General features: G+C 51.0%; 1 non-coding gene across 1 annotated transcript; it reads right to left on the reverse strand.

Moving 5' to 3' along the window:
* Nucleotides 1-458: 458 nt before the first annotated feature.
* Nucleotides 459-661, reverse strand: LOC132224360 (small nucleolar RNA SNORA74). Its single transcript, XR_009450659.1, has one exon. It is a non-coding gene; the product is annotated as a small nucleolar RNA SNORA74 (small nucleolar RNA).
* Nucleotides 662-15099: the final 14438 nt, after the last annotated feature.

Here is a 15099-nt window from a genome sequence, read left to right on the forward strand (position 1 = left end):
GGCTACTTTGTAGGGTTTAAGATTTCTGGGATTCATAAGATTTCTGAGATCAGCCATGTGAGCTCAAGTGATTTGCAGAGGGTCAGTGGGTTGTCTGAGGCCATGGAGCTGCTTCTTATTGTGGGTGGTTCATGGTCCCCTGGGATGCAGTGGGAGAGTGAGATGGTGGTGATGTCCTGCAGCTCTGATCCCATCACTGTGTCACAAAAAGTTTAGTCCTCTGGTGCGTACCTGATCCTCACAGATGCATCCCTCCATTTTCATCCTAAGATAACTGCAGTTCTCTTCAGATGTCTAGGCAGATGCACGTTCACTGGCTGCATGGGCAGCACCATTCCTGCCTTCTTTCCTCAAGCTGGGTGAGCCAGGCTGTTTGGGTGCAGGAAAGGGCAGATAAATGGCCCTTGGGTGGGTTGAAATGCTATTAGAACCATTAAGATTTTTTAAAATGTTTTTTCTGTGTCTGCACCTTCACTAGAACAAAGCAACCAAAGTGATGCTTAGCTCACTCTCATGGAAGCACAGTTCTGCCCTGTACCAGTGCCACATGTCACCAGAACAGTGAAGGGGGCAACTGAAGGAAGAAGACAGGGCATTCCTCTCCCAGAAGTATAAAACCCTCACAGGCATGATTCTGTCTGGAGAGCTGACCCCTGCTGGAGCGCTTAAGGCTTGTAGGCACCGAGTGTACTGATCTGATTTATATTTTTTAAAGATCACTCTGATTTGCATTTTTATTCTTATTAAAAATTATTTTACTACTTTAATTTTTTTCAATTAGAGATGACATTCAATATTAGTTTCAAGTGTATATAATAGTGGTTTGACATTAATATAACATATAGAGTGATACCCTGATAAGTATAGCATGGGGGATCTTTTAAAAGGGTAATAATGAAATTCATGAGGGCTCGACCCTCATAACCTAATCACCCTCAATAGACCCACTTTTTATTTATTTTAATCAAACTTATTTGGGTGACATTCATTAATAAAATTGCATAGGTCAGGTGTGCCATTCTATAATGCATCATTTGTATATCGCATTGTGTGCTCACTGCCTTCAAGTCAAGTCTCCTTCCATCACCATTAATCGCCCCTATGCCCTCTTCTTCCTCCACCCACCCTTCACCCGCCAACCCTATCACCACTCCAAACACGCCACCCCCACCTGCCACCCCACACCCAACACCCCCAGCACCCACCTGCCACCCCACACCCAACACCCCCAGCACCCAGCTGCCATCCCAAACCCACCAGCCCCTCCTGCTACCCACACGCCACACCCCCAGTCCTCACCCGCAACCTTCCACCAGCCTGCCCCTACACCCCAATACTACCCCTCACCCCCCACACCCCTCTTACCCCCTACTCCCACCTGCCACCCCACATCCCACACCCCATATCACACAGCCCCCACCCACCCCCCCCCAGACCCCACCCCCACCCCCCTTCCCCTGCTTGTGATTTGACATTTGAAATGATATTTGAGATGTGTCTTGAGGGCTCAGGTAGGATTTAGACAGATGAAGAGGGTGAGAATGTGCTTCAGGTACAGACAGTAGCCACAGCCTGGAGGCAGGAGAGATGAACACTGGACAGACCAGAGCATATGCCCCTCAGATGCCTGTGAGTGAGGGGTCAGGACAGGGAAACAGAAGACCCTCCATGGAGGGAAAAGGCAGAGGGGCAAGGGGACCAACCACAGAGTGGTCAGAGCAGGGGAGACAGGGGCCCCTCCATGGGAAGGCAGGGCAGGGGGACAGGGCACCATGAGAGGGGTGGGCAGTGGGGACAGGAGACCTTTGGAAGGGGCAGGGATGCAGAAGAGTGGATAGGGGACTTTCCACTGAAGCAACAGGACAAGGAAAAGGAAGACCTCTGACCTAACCGGTTTGGCTCAGTGGACTGAGCGTCAGCCTGTGGACTCAAGGGTCCCAGGTCGGATTCCAGTCAAGGGCATGTACCTTTGTTGAGGCCGCACCTCCAGTAGGGAGTGTGCAGGAGGCAGCTGATCGATGTTTCTCTCTCATTGATTTTTCTAACTCTCTATCCCTCTCCCTTCCTCTCTGTAAAAAATCAATATATATAAAAAAAATAAAAATCATCATTCTCCCCTTAAAAAAAAAAAAAAAAGGAAGACCCTTCGAGGCTGTGACAGGGCAATGGGGGACAGTGGACCCTTCTTCGTAAGGACAGGGGACCATCCATGGAGAGGTCAGTGTCCCCACCTCCTGTCCCTTTTGCCCTGGCCCTTCTGCCCTATCCCATCCATGGATGGCCCCCTGTCTTACCAAGCAGGGTCCACTGTCCTCCCTGCCCAGACGCAGCCACGAAGGGTCTTCTTTTTCCCTGCCCTGTTGCTTCAATGGAGAGTCCCCTATCCACACCGCCCTGAGGGGAAAGAGCCGGGAGAGAGGGACCCCTCCATGGAGTGGGGAGAGCAGAGCTTCTGTGGAGGAAATGGGCAGAGGGATAGGGATCCCCCCTTTGAGGGGGCAAGGAGAGGGTGAAATGGACTGTCCATGGCAGGAGCAAGACATGGAGGACAGGGAACCATCCATGGAGGGGAAAGTGCAGGGGGACAGGACACCCCTGTCATGGTCCCCCTGGCACCCCTTCTCTGCCCCTTCAAATGGGGGTTCTTTGTCCCCTGCCCATTCTCCATGGATGGTTCCCTGTTTCCTCTACTCTGTCCCTTGCATGGAGGGTCCCTGTGCTCCCTGCACTGCTCCATCCATGGAGAATCCTTTGTTCACCCTTTCCTGACCCCTCAAAAGGTGGGGTGCCCTATCCCTCTGCTCATTTTCCTCCACAGGCAGAGGGTAGAGGCACCCTCCATGGAGGGAGCAGGACATTGTTTTTCTTAACCTTCTTCCTCCAAGGAGGGTGCCCTCCCATCTCTGCCCTGTCTCCACTCCATGGAGGGTGCCTCTTTCCCTGTCCTGTCCCCTAAAAGGGGGTTTCTTGTACCCCTGCCATTTCCCCTCCATGTAGAATCCCCTATCCCCCCTGTACTAGCCCCTCCATGGAGAGTTCCCTGTAACCAATCCATGGAATGTGCCGTCTCCCCTCTGCCCTATCCCATCAAAGGGGCATCCCTTTACCCCTGCCCATTCCCCTCCATGAAGGGTCCCCTTTCTCCCTTTCCCTAACTCTCCATGGAGGGTGCCCCTCCTCCTCTGTCCTGCCCTCTAGGGGTGGTGTTCCCTCTCCCCTGCCCATTTCCCTCCATGGAAGGTGTTCTCTCAACCCTTCCCTTTCCTCTCCATTGAGATGAATGGGCAGGGGTACCAGGAACCTCCCCTTTGATGGGCAGGACGGGGTTGAAGGGGGTAAACTACATGGAATGAGGACAGGAGGACCCACCTTGGAAGGACAGGGCCCAGGGTAAAGGAGACCCTCCATGGATGGGACCCGGAGGGGAGACAGAGGACATTCCATGGTGAATGAGCAGGGGTACAAGGAACCCCCCACCTTTGAAGGGACATGGGGTATGAGCAAGGGGATAGAGAATCACCTCTTTGAGGAGATCTTTGTACCCCTGCCCATTTCCCTCTCTGGAAAGAGTACCCTTTCTCCCTTGCCCTGACCCTCCCCTGCCCTGTCACCACAAAGTAGGGCAGGGGTGACAGGGTACCATGGGAGGGGTCAGTGGACAGGTGGGACATGGGACCCTGGGAAGGGGACAGGGGAAAAGGAAAAAAGGGAATGCCCATGTCCCAAGGGACCGTCCATGGAGGGGCAAGACAGCGGGGAAGGGGACCCTCCATGGCAGTAAATGGGCAGGGATACAAAGAACCCCCCCTTTGAGGAGCCAGGGGAGGGGGAGGGGAAACCCTCCGTGGAGTGGAGACAGAACACCCTCAATGGAGAGGACTGGGAGGAGGGAAAGATGATCCTGCATGAAGGAGAATGGGCAGGGGAATAGGGATCCCCCACTTTGAGGAAACAGGGCAGTAGAGAAGGGGCACCCTTCATGGACTGGGGACAGGGGACCCTTAGTGGAGGTACAAGGCAGGGGGCAAAGGGTCCTCTCCATGGAGGGGAATGGTCAGGGGATAGAGTTCCCCCTTTGAGGGGCAGGGAAGGGGGGAGAGCACCCTCCATAGAGTGGGGTCAGGGATCACACCATGGAGGGGAAATCAGAGGAGATGGGGGTCCCTCCATGATGGTTCCCCTGTCCCCACCCCAAGGAGGGTGCCCCCTCCCTCCTGCCCTGTCCCCTCAAAGAGGGATCCCTATCCCCCTGCCCATTCCTCTTTAAGAAGAGCCCCTTTCCCCAGCCCTGTCCCCTCCATTGAGAGTCCCTTGTCCCACTCCATATGGAGGGTGCCCCTCCATCCTGCCCCGTCCCCTCAAAGGGGGGAATACCTAACCCTCTGCCCACTCCTCTCCAGGGAGAATCACCTTTCTTCTGCCCTGTCCCCTCCATTGAGAGTCCTTTGTCACCACTCCATGGAGCGTGCCCCCTCCCCCTGCTCTGTCTTCTCAAAAGGGGTTCCTTTTACCCTTGCCCATTCACCATTATGGAAGGTCCCCTAACTCCTCTTCTTGCCCCTCCATGGTGGGTCCCCTTTCCCCACTTCATGGAGAATGCTCTCTCCTCATTGCCCTGTCCCTCAAAGGAGGCGTCCTTATCCCCCTGCCCATTCCCCTTCATGGAGGGCCTCTGTCATTCCTACCATGGAGATTCCCTTTTTCTACCTTTCCCGCCTCCTGAAATGAGGGGTGCTCTATGCCCTTTCCCAACCCCCCCCCCCCCAGGCAGAGGGGAGAGGGAAGCCTCCATGGGGGGAGCATGGCATTGCCCTTCTTCCTCCATGGAGGGCCCCTATCCCCCATGCTCTGACCCTGAAAGCGAAGCTCCTTGTCCCCCTGCCCTTTCCCCTCCAAGGACAGTCCTCTCCCCCCCCCCCCCCGCTGTCCCATGCATGGAGGGTCCCCTATACCCGCTCCATGCCTGTTCCCTCAAAGGGAGGTTCTTTGATCCCCTGCCCATGTCCCAGGGGGCCCTCCGTGGAAGGACAGGACAAGGAGGAAAGGGGACTCTCCATGGCAGTGAATGAGCAAGGGTACAAGTAACCTCCCTTTGAGGGGCCGGGGAGAGGGAGGGGATACCTTCCATGACGTGGGGACAGGGGACTAGTCGTGGAGGGTCCCCTATCTCCCCTCCTTGTCCCCTCCATGGCATGTCCCTTGTTCCCACTCTATGGAGGGTGCTTTCTGCCTGCTCTTTTCCCTCAAAGAGGGGGAGGGGATACCTATCCCCCTGACCATTCTCCTTTATGGAGGGTCCACTTCCCTTCTGTCTGGTCTGTCCATGGAGGGTCCTCTGTCCCCACTTCATGGAGGGTGCCCCCTCCCCTCCTGCTCTAACCCCTCAAAGGGGGGATTCCTATATCCCTGCCCATTCCCCTCCCTGAGAGTCCCATGTCCCCTGCCCTGTCCCTTCCATTGAGAGTCCCTTGTCCTCACTTTATGTATGGTGCCCCCTCCCTCCGCCCTGTCCCCTCAAACAGGGGTTCCTTGCACCCCTGCCAATGGAGGGTCCCCTATCTCTCCTCCTTGTCCCCTCCATGGAGGGTCCCCTGTCCCCACTTTATGGAGGGTGCTCTCTCCCGCCTGCCCTGTCCCTCCAAGGGGTATCCCTCTCCCCCTGCCCATCCCCCTTTATGGAAGGCCCTGTGGTCCCTACCGTGCTCCTTCCATGGAGGGTCCCTTGCTCTCCCTTTCCAGCCCCTGAAATGAGGGGAGGGGAGAGGGCAGCCTCCATGGACAAAGCAACGCATTGCCCTTCCTCCTCCATGGAGGGTCCCTGTCCCCCTGTCCTTTCTCCTCCAGGGTCAGTACTCTTTCCCACTCCCTGTTCCCTACATGGAGTGTTCTCTATCCCCCTCCATGGGGGTCCCCACCTTCATGCCTGTCCCCTCAAAGGAGGTTTCTTTGTTCCCCTTGCCATGTCCCAGGGGACCCTCCATGGAGGGACAGGACAAGGGGAAAAGGGGACCCTCCATGCCAGTGAATGGGCAAGGGTACAAGGAACCTCCCTTTGAGGGGCCAGGGGAGCATGAGGGGACACCTTCCATGGAGTGGGAACAGATGACCCTCAATGGAGAGTATGAGGAGGTGGGAAAAGCGATGCTCCATGGAAGGGAATGGGCAGGGGTACAAGGAACCTTTCCTTGAGGGGCTGGGGGAGGAAGAGGGGGACACCCTGCATGGAGTGGGAACAGAGGACCCTCAATGGAAAGTATGGGGAGGGGGGAAAGGATATTTCCCCATGGAAGGTCCCCTGTCCTCACTCCATGGAAGGTGCCCCCACCCCAATACCTGTCCCCTCATAGGGGGTTCCTTGCACCCTTGACCATGTCCCATGGGACCCTCATGGAGAGATAGGACAGGGGGTAAAGAGAACCCTCCAGTATAGTGAATGGGCAAGAGTACAAGGAACCCCCCTTTGAGGGGGAGGGGATACCCTCCATGGACTGGGGACAGGGGACACTCAATGGAGTGAATGGGGAGAGGGAAGTGGATCCTCCATGTAGGAGAATGGTCAGGGGAATAGGGATCTCGCCTTTGAGGAGACAGGGCAGGAGGGAGGGGGCACCCTCCATGGAGTGGGGACCAGAGACTCTGCATGGGGGGACAGAGCAGGAGGCAAAGTGTCCTCTCCATGGAGGGAATGGTTAGAGGGATAGGGATCCTCCCTTTGAGGGGCAGGGCAGGGGGAGAGCACTCTCCTTAGAGCAGGGGTTTGGGACATGCCATGGAGGGGACAAGAAGAGGAGATAGGGGACCCTCCATGATGGGTCCCGTGTCCCCATTCCATGGAGAGTGCTCCTTCCCTCCTGCCCTCTTCCCTCAAAGGGAAGATGCCTATCCCCTTGACCATACCCCTTCATGGAGGGTCCCTGTCCCCCTGTCCTGTCCCTTCATAGAACATCCCCTGCCCTCCCTCCATGGAGGGTGCCCCAACCCCATGCTGGTCCCCACAAAGGGGGGTTTCTAGTTCCCCTGCCCACTTTCCTCCATGGAGAGAAAAATTCCCCCCATGCCCTGTCCCCTCCTAGGGGGATTCCTTATACCCTTGCCCATATCTCTACAGGGACAGGGGTCCCTCCATGGAGGGACAGGACAGAGGGTAAAGTGGACCCTCCATGGCAGTGAATGTGCAGGGGTTGAAGGAACACCCCCTTTGAGGGGAGAGGGAAGAGGGAGGGACTAGCTCCATGGAGTGGGGACAGAGGATCTTCAATGGAGAGGACAGGGAAGGGGGGAAAGGGGATTCACCATGGAGGGAAATTGACAGAGGAATAGGGATCCCCCTTAAAGGGGACAGTGCAGGGGGGTGAGAGCACCCTCCATCGAGTGGGGAAAGGGCATGCGCCATGAAATGGACAAGGAGAGGAGATAAGAGACCCTCCTCTTATCTGGTTTGGAGAGTCCCCTATCTCCCCTCCCTGTCCCCTCCATGGAGGGTCCCGTTCCCGCTTTGTGGAGGGTGCTCTCTCCCTGCTGCCCTGTCGCTTCAGAGGGGGGATCCCTATACCCCTGCTCATTTCTCTCCATGGAGGGTGCCCCCTCCCTCCTACCCTGTCCCCTCAAAGGTGGGATTCCTATTCCTGTGTCCTGCCCTCTCCATGGAGATTCCCCTCTCCTCCCTGCCCTCTCCATGGAGTATCCCCTCTCCTCCCTGCCCTGCCCCCTCCATGGAGGGTCCCCTCTCCTCCCTCTGCCCTGCCCCCTCCATGGAGAGTCCCCTCTCCTCCCTCTGCCCTGCCCCCTCCATGGAGGGTCCCCTCCCCCCTCGGCCCTGTCCCCTCCATGCAGGGTCTTCTGTTTCCCTGCCCTGTCCCATCACTCACTGGCTCTGAGAGGCATGTGCTCTGGTCCCCAGTGTTCATCTGTCCTGCTCCAGGCCGTGTCCACTGTCTGCACCTGAAGCACATCTCACCGTCTTCATCTGCCCAAATCCTGCCTGGCTCTCAGGACACATGTCAAATATCATTTCAAATGTCAAATCACCGAGTGATCCTTAAAAAATATAAATCAGATCCCCCTATTCTGGTGCCTAAAAGCCTTCCTGCTGTGACAGCATTTCCAGCCCACCCTTTATCTGCCCTCCCGCCCTCTCCTGCCCGCCCTCTCCTGCACCAGCCTGGCTCTCCCTGCCCTGGAGGTACTTGCTGTCCCTTTGGTGGTGGCTTCCTGAGTTCTCCTTGTGGCGAGGTCTGTCTCAACAGCCAAGTCTGAGTTAAATATGACAAGGTCTTGGGGAGCCTTCCCCTGAGTCTCTTGGGGCCTCACACTGAAGAGGCCTCAACCCAGGCGTGTGGGGTATATGCTGGCAGCAGGTCACAGAGCTAAGACAGGTCACAATGGTGAGACAGGTCATAGAGGTAACCTGGCAACCACTTGAGGTCAGCCAGGTGGGCCAATGTAACCTGGGGTTCTTGTGTGGTTGTTTTAAATCACTGAATGAACATTTATTCAGCACCAACCAACCAACCCCAGACCCTCTACAGAATGTACAGAAGGTGCAGCTTGCCCCCAAGGTCCTGGCCCTCAGTAACCATGTGCTCTTGAAAGTGGGTGGGTCACAGATGCCCATGGGAGGGGCTCAGTCTGAGTTGCTGGCTGCAGGAAGTTGAGGCTGGAGGAAGGGACCAGGAGCCAAGGTTTTCTGGAGGCCCTGGAACTGGGAGTGGCTCTGGCAGGGACACAGCAGGAAAGTGCTCTGCAAGGAGAGGGCTCTTCCAGTTCCCCAGGAGCCAGGAGCAGGGTCTCCCGACCTTCCAGGGAGGCGCTCAGCTGGATGCAACTGCCTCAGGTTTCTGATGCACAGTCCCTGGGATCACACACTTTGTGGTGAAGGCCACTCCGTTTGAGTCATTTGTTAGGGCAACGATAGGAGACCATGTAGTCCCTGTCACCCCCTCTTCATATCACCAAGCCTGTGTTCTCCATGGCTTTGGGTATCTTCTGAAATAAAATGTGGTTCTTGTTCTCCTGTCTGTCTCCCAGCCCCTCTCAGCTCCTGAAAGGTAAACTGTGAAGGCCCTGCCCCCAAAGACCCAGTCCAGGGAGGGACATGGAGGGGCACACAGGTGTTCAATGATTTCAGGAGTGAAGGGCTCTTTTCTGATTTTACAAAATGTTATTTTTGTAATAAACCTGATTGATTCACATATAAATACATATGATTTTTATTTTAAAAAAATATTTTTATTGATTGCAAAGAGAAAGGGAAGAGAGAGAGAGAGAGAGAGAGAGAGAGAGAGAGAGAGAGAGAAACATCAATGATGAAAGAGAATCATTGATTGGCTGCCTTTTGCACACCCCCTACTGGGGATGGAGCCTGCTACCCAGGCATGTGCTCTTGGCTGGAATCGAACCTGGGCCCTTTTGGTCCACAGGCTGATGCTCTATCCACTGAGCCAAACCAGCTAGGGCTACATAAGTTTTTTAAAACCTCTTTAGGACATCCCAAATATATAAATTCACAAAGACAAATATTTTTTGTCAAAACCTGTGTGTTAATTTTTAATTCAGAAATGCAGTAGTTGCTCTGTGAGCTGCTTCAGAGGGGGAGAGGGTCCTGACAGCAGACCCGGTTCACACTAGGATGTGCCTCCTGTCCACCTTTCCCCACTAGCCTGCCCTCAGGCCTCTGGTGGCCGGTTGACTGGCAGTGGTCCTGACAACTCATCTCATGTTCACCCGCCTGGTACTACTTCCGGTGGTGCCAGGGGACCCCATCTCAGGGCTGTGCATGCTCTGATGATCCTAATCCTTGAGCTCTGGTTCATTTCTTACTTGGGGACCAGGAATTGTGACCATTGAATGTGGGACAGCCCCATGCTCTTTGCTCCTGGCTTCAAGCCTGCGGGGGGAGGGGGGCAGGCGGTGTGGGTCAAGCCCTCCCGAAGCCCCCCACTAACTGGCCTGCTGCCTGGCTACCCCTCCTGGATGGCAGCTCCCCTCCTGGTTGCCTTTGAGGTTCAGGGAGAGGCTGATGTCGGGTGTCTGGATGGTCCCCTGGAATTAAGAAAGCAGATGCTTTGGAAATAGAAGAGGCAGACATGCTGTCCATAGGGAAGGGCTGTTTCTTCTTGGTCAGAAAACTCCAGCAAATCAAACAGCAAATCTGCAAAGAGATGAGTTGTGTCTTCCAAACAGTGTGAGCTCTGTTGAGAAAATCCAAATGCAACTGTCCTGCAGATGGGTCTGTTTGATGAGTCCTGCACCATGTGACCCTGGCTGGGAAGTGTATGGCAGGCCTGGGTGGACGTCAGGCACAAAGTGTCCATTGTGCTCGCTGCCAGTTCAGGTGCTGCTCCCTAGGACTCTGTGACTCCAGGCCGGAGGGCAGGTGGCCCGGGAATGCTGGAGAGGATGTCCTGCCTGCCCGGCCCGGTGTTTGTTTCTTTTGTGTGGCTGGGCCTGGTTTAGCGGAGGCCAGGTGCCCTCAGCGGTCCCCATGTCACTGAGGACTGAGGTGCTGAGCTCAGACAAGAGCAGGGCCCAGGGCCCCCTTCAGGCTCTGTTATCAGCAAAGGGTCAACCTTTGTTTCAGATAAATCACTTCCCAGTCAGCAGCCCAGGCATTGGGCCCTCATTTCCTCCCCTAGGTTGATAAAAACAGTCTCTGGTTTACTGTACAAAGCCAATAACTCCATCAAATTTAAAGGAGTCATAGCTCTAGAAAAATAATATTGTAATCTCACTCAGCCTCACCTCCAGCATGAATCACACATTTTATGTTTCTGTGTCTCTCCTGCCTGGAGCAGCTTTTCCTTTCCTCTCTGCCTGTTTCTGTCCCTTCATGCCATAAAGCAGATCGTGATCCTCACAAGTCCTGGGTATGACCTGCACAACCCCTCTGACCTGCACACCCTCCCTCTCAGATGCACAACTTTATTGGGAAGAGACAGCAGTAGCAATGTCGGCCCATTTTACAGATGAAGTGTTATAATCAATTTATATACTTTGGCCCAGCTAGGGTCTTTCGATGGCAATGGAAGAGCACAGAGGGAACCTTGTTCCTCTTGTACAGATCCTTTGATGCCAGGACATTTAACTTTTCCCGCTCCCTCCTCCTGCCCGTCCCCTAGAATTGACACCATGTCCAGTCGGGTCCTGGCCTGTCTTGTGCCATGGGACAGTGCGGCTCTCCCAGGGCTCTCCCTGGTCCTTGCTGAGAGGATGGTCTGAAGGAATGGATTTGTCATTCATGCATATTTCTCAGCCCTGATGACCCCTAATCTACATACAATAGGTTCCTGATGGAAGAGGGAGAGAAGAGTCATGTTTGGGTGGGGTCAAGTCCAGAGCAGGGTTGCGGGGGCAGAGGCAGAAGAGAGAAGGTGCTGTCACCATGGGTGAGACTGGAGGTCATGACAGTGCTGGGCTCTGGTACATGGGTCTCCTTCCTGGCATCACCATGATGTAGGGCTGGGGTGAACTCTGTGTGGCCCTCTGATTCCTGGGCAGGTTGGGAGAAACATATGGGCAAACTGCTTTTTTGTTTTTGCTTTTTAGTTGAAATAAACTTCAATTTTTAAAATTATCAAAAATATAAACTGAATGAAGCTAAAACACAACACTTTTTTTAAACACATTTGGAAAACTGTAACTTTCAAGTCTCTATAGTTTATAAGATTTGCTCACTTTGATCTCTGATGAAATATGTTATGGCTGCTATATGACATTTCATGGCTTTTCAAGTGTGAATCCCAGTGTTTTAAATGTATTAGTAAATTGTGAACTTAAATACATTTCAAAATCAAATATTTAACGTTCTAGATAGTTTAATTTAAATTAAGAACTCACCTAATTAGATAAATGTAACTGAAACCACCCGAGTCATCTCATGAAGTTGACAGTTGGCATCAAGTCCCTTTCAGGTGTTTTCCCCCGTTCAAATGCAATTTCTTGTCTCCATTGATCATACCTCTTGAATGCAGTTTCCTTTGAATTCTTTGATTCCACCTTCGGGAACTGCTTGACTGAAAGTAGTTATTTTCTGTTTAGCCTATTTCCACATAAAAGCCTCTTGTTTCTACCATCCCTGAAGAAATGCAGGGATGATAACTCCATTCTGTAATACGAAGTCAGCATACACAATTGGCCTCTCTCTGAAGAAAACCACTTATAACACCTATGTAACCCAAAAGGGGCTCCTGCCTCACACCATTCTCTACTGTACCTATAAAGGATATAGTTATATTATAAACCCAGGGTTCAGAAGTCCTTCCTTCTGAACCTCGGTAGGACTCTGGTCTATGCCATAGACTTCATTTTTGCCATTGGTCCTTATTTTGGTATTCATTGTTTTATGTAAATGAAGTCACTTTTCAGTTGACTAAGACTATTCAAAATAAACCTTAGTATCATCACTAGCATGGTAGGTTCTTGTATAGATTTTATGTTTAAGAAATATCTAGACATGAAGGCAATTATAAAACCTCTGAGTGCTTACCTAGGGCAGTACTGAAAGCTCAAAAAGTGTGTAATAGCAGCTTTATAACTTTCAAAGCTTCATTAAGAAAACAAAATCCTAATCATCATCTATATTCATAATTTTATAATCTATTGCAATGAAATGCATTTGAATAGGTAACATTCAGTAGCTACTTTTTCTTGATCTTATATTTAGTTTTAAAATAATTTATATTTTAGTGAGATCTAATAGTCACAGGTTTCCAAATGTAATAAAAAATATAGTATGGGTTTTTAGCTTCCATTCAGTTTACACTCTTATTTGAATCATGTATTCATGATTATTTTTAGCTGACAAACATTTCTACTTCCTTGTGACCTATCTTCACAATCTTCATTCAGCTATTCATTTTTTTTTTTTTTGCCTCAGGCCAGGACCAGAGAAATTAGTGATATTTACTGAGGACCTGAAGAATTTTCTATTGGTTTGTTTAAATGTATTTTTAGTCATAGGTGCTTACATTGTTAGGCATTTACATAGTGATGGGGAGACACTCCTGGGCTCTAATGTATTCTTCTTGCTGTCTACTTTCCCTTCTTACTCTGGGGGTAATAGCAAGAAATTCATTTCTATTTTTAAAGTTTAATGCATCAGAAATCACAAGAACTACATTACACATATCACAAAATAGCTTCACAAAGAAAAAATCCAAAGGCTTAAATGTCTCTTCAAATGTTGTTTTCCAAAGTGTTTATTTAGAGAAGATAGAAAGAGGTCATTACTCATGAATAACATTCTTTAAAATATTGGAAAATTTTATTGATTGTTTTTGAAAAAATTAGTAGTTAATATCAGATTTATGTCAATAGCACATTTTTCAAAAGTGTATATTTAACAATAAAATAAAAATATAATAATGTAAATAAAAATTAAAGAAAATAAGTATTTGATAGAAAAAAACCACACACAACAATTTGATTGTCCATCATGCCCCTGCACACCACACACACACACACACACACACACACACATAAAACCTATGTGCGGGAAGCCACTGCTTGCTGATACTGTCATGAGAGTGCACCAAGGAAGATGGAAGGCCAATGGACCTTGGGTGTTAGCAGGGCTGATGCTAAGCATGATTGTTCTTGTTGAGATAGTGTTGGCTCAAGGCAATTCCCTAACCTGATAATCCTTTTACTATTTACCAAACTTTACCTTTGATATGCCTGTAGGCATTGCTAAAGGGCAAATGTGTATTCAAGTAAATAAAAGGTGAACTAGGCCAGAAGTCAGTGTGTCTCTTCAATAAAGAGGCTCCACCTGGATCCCAATGCCTTCTAAAATCATATTTCTTGTGTAACATTTCATTTGTGACTCAGCCCCTCCTTCAGATTCTGAACCCCGCCGCGAAGGTCATGGCACCTATGTCTAATCTTTGTTAACAAACTAACAAAAATAGAATGGAATGGAATCAAATATTGCCCAATCATTATATGTGGCAAATAGGAAGATTAGAGGATATAGGTAGTAGATCCATATCCTCAGTATAATTAAATATAGACAAGTCATTTCACATATTAGTCCCATAGTTTCTTCCCTGTAAAATGAGGGAAATGCATGGTCTAGGTTGAGCTTTCTATAATTTCACAGTCAATAGATATGATGAAATTGATATAGCAACATCTACATCAACACCTACCTTTCTACTGCCCCTTATAGTATGATTTCTTTAGTGGAATGTCTTTGTTAACACAGTTTTCTAAAAGTTATACTACAGTAAACCTTCCAAGGCAATTCATATATATATTTTTAATATTAGAGGCCCAGTGAACAAAAACTCGTGAATTTGGGGGGTCATTCAGCCTGGCCTGCACCCTCTAAACCAGTGGTTCTCAACCTTCCTAATGCCAGGACCCTTTAATACAGTTCCTCATGTTGTGGTGACCCAACCATAAAATTATTTTCGTTGCTACTTCATAACTGTAATTTTGCTACTGTTATGAATCGTAATGTAAATATCTGATATGCAGGATGTATTTTCATTGTGACAAATTGAACATAATTAAAGCATAGTGATTAATCACAAAAATATATGTGTTTTCCGATGGTCTTAGGCGACCCCTGTGAAAGGGTCATTCGACCCCCAAAGGTGTCGCGACCCACAGGTTGAGAACCACTGCTCTAAACCCTTAGGTAGAGTCCATAGGCCTGGCCTGAGATCAGGGCCTATTGGGGTTTTCCTTCCCCCAGCTGCATGCAGCTGGCCCCATCCCTGGTGCTGCCACTGCTTGCCATCTGTGAAGCACTGCCCCCCTCCCCTGCCACCAGTGGCCTCCCTCTGCTGGGGACAGGTGTGAGGTGCAATGGCTTGGCTAGCCTGGGCCTCCCTCTGGGGGCAATAGCTGGCCGGCTGCCCACCTGCCACCGAGTTGCCGCCGATGGCCCTGGCCTCCCTCTTTCTTTGCTGGGGGATGGGGCTATCTCTGCAAGGGGCCGCCTGCCTACTTGATCACCCCTAACTGCTCACCTGCCTGCCTGATCATCCCTAACTGCTTGCTGGGGGGCAGGGCCAGCTCTGCAAGGAGCCATCTGCCTACCTGATTGCCCCTACCTGCTGGCCTGCCTACCTAATCGCCCTAACCACTTGCCTG

This window comes from Myotis daubentonii, chromosome 1 (assembly GCF_963259705.1).
Source record: "Myotis daubentonii chromosome 1, mMyoDau2.1, whole genome shotgun sequence".
NCBI lineage: Eukaryota > Metazoa > Chordata > Mammalia > Chiroptera > Vespertilionidae > Myotis > Myotis daubentonii.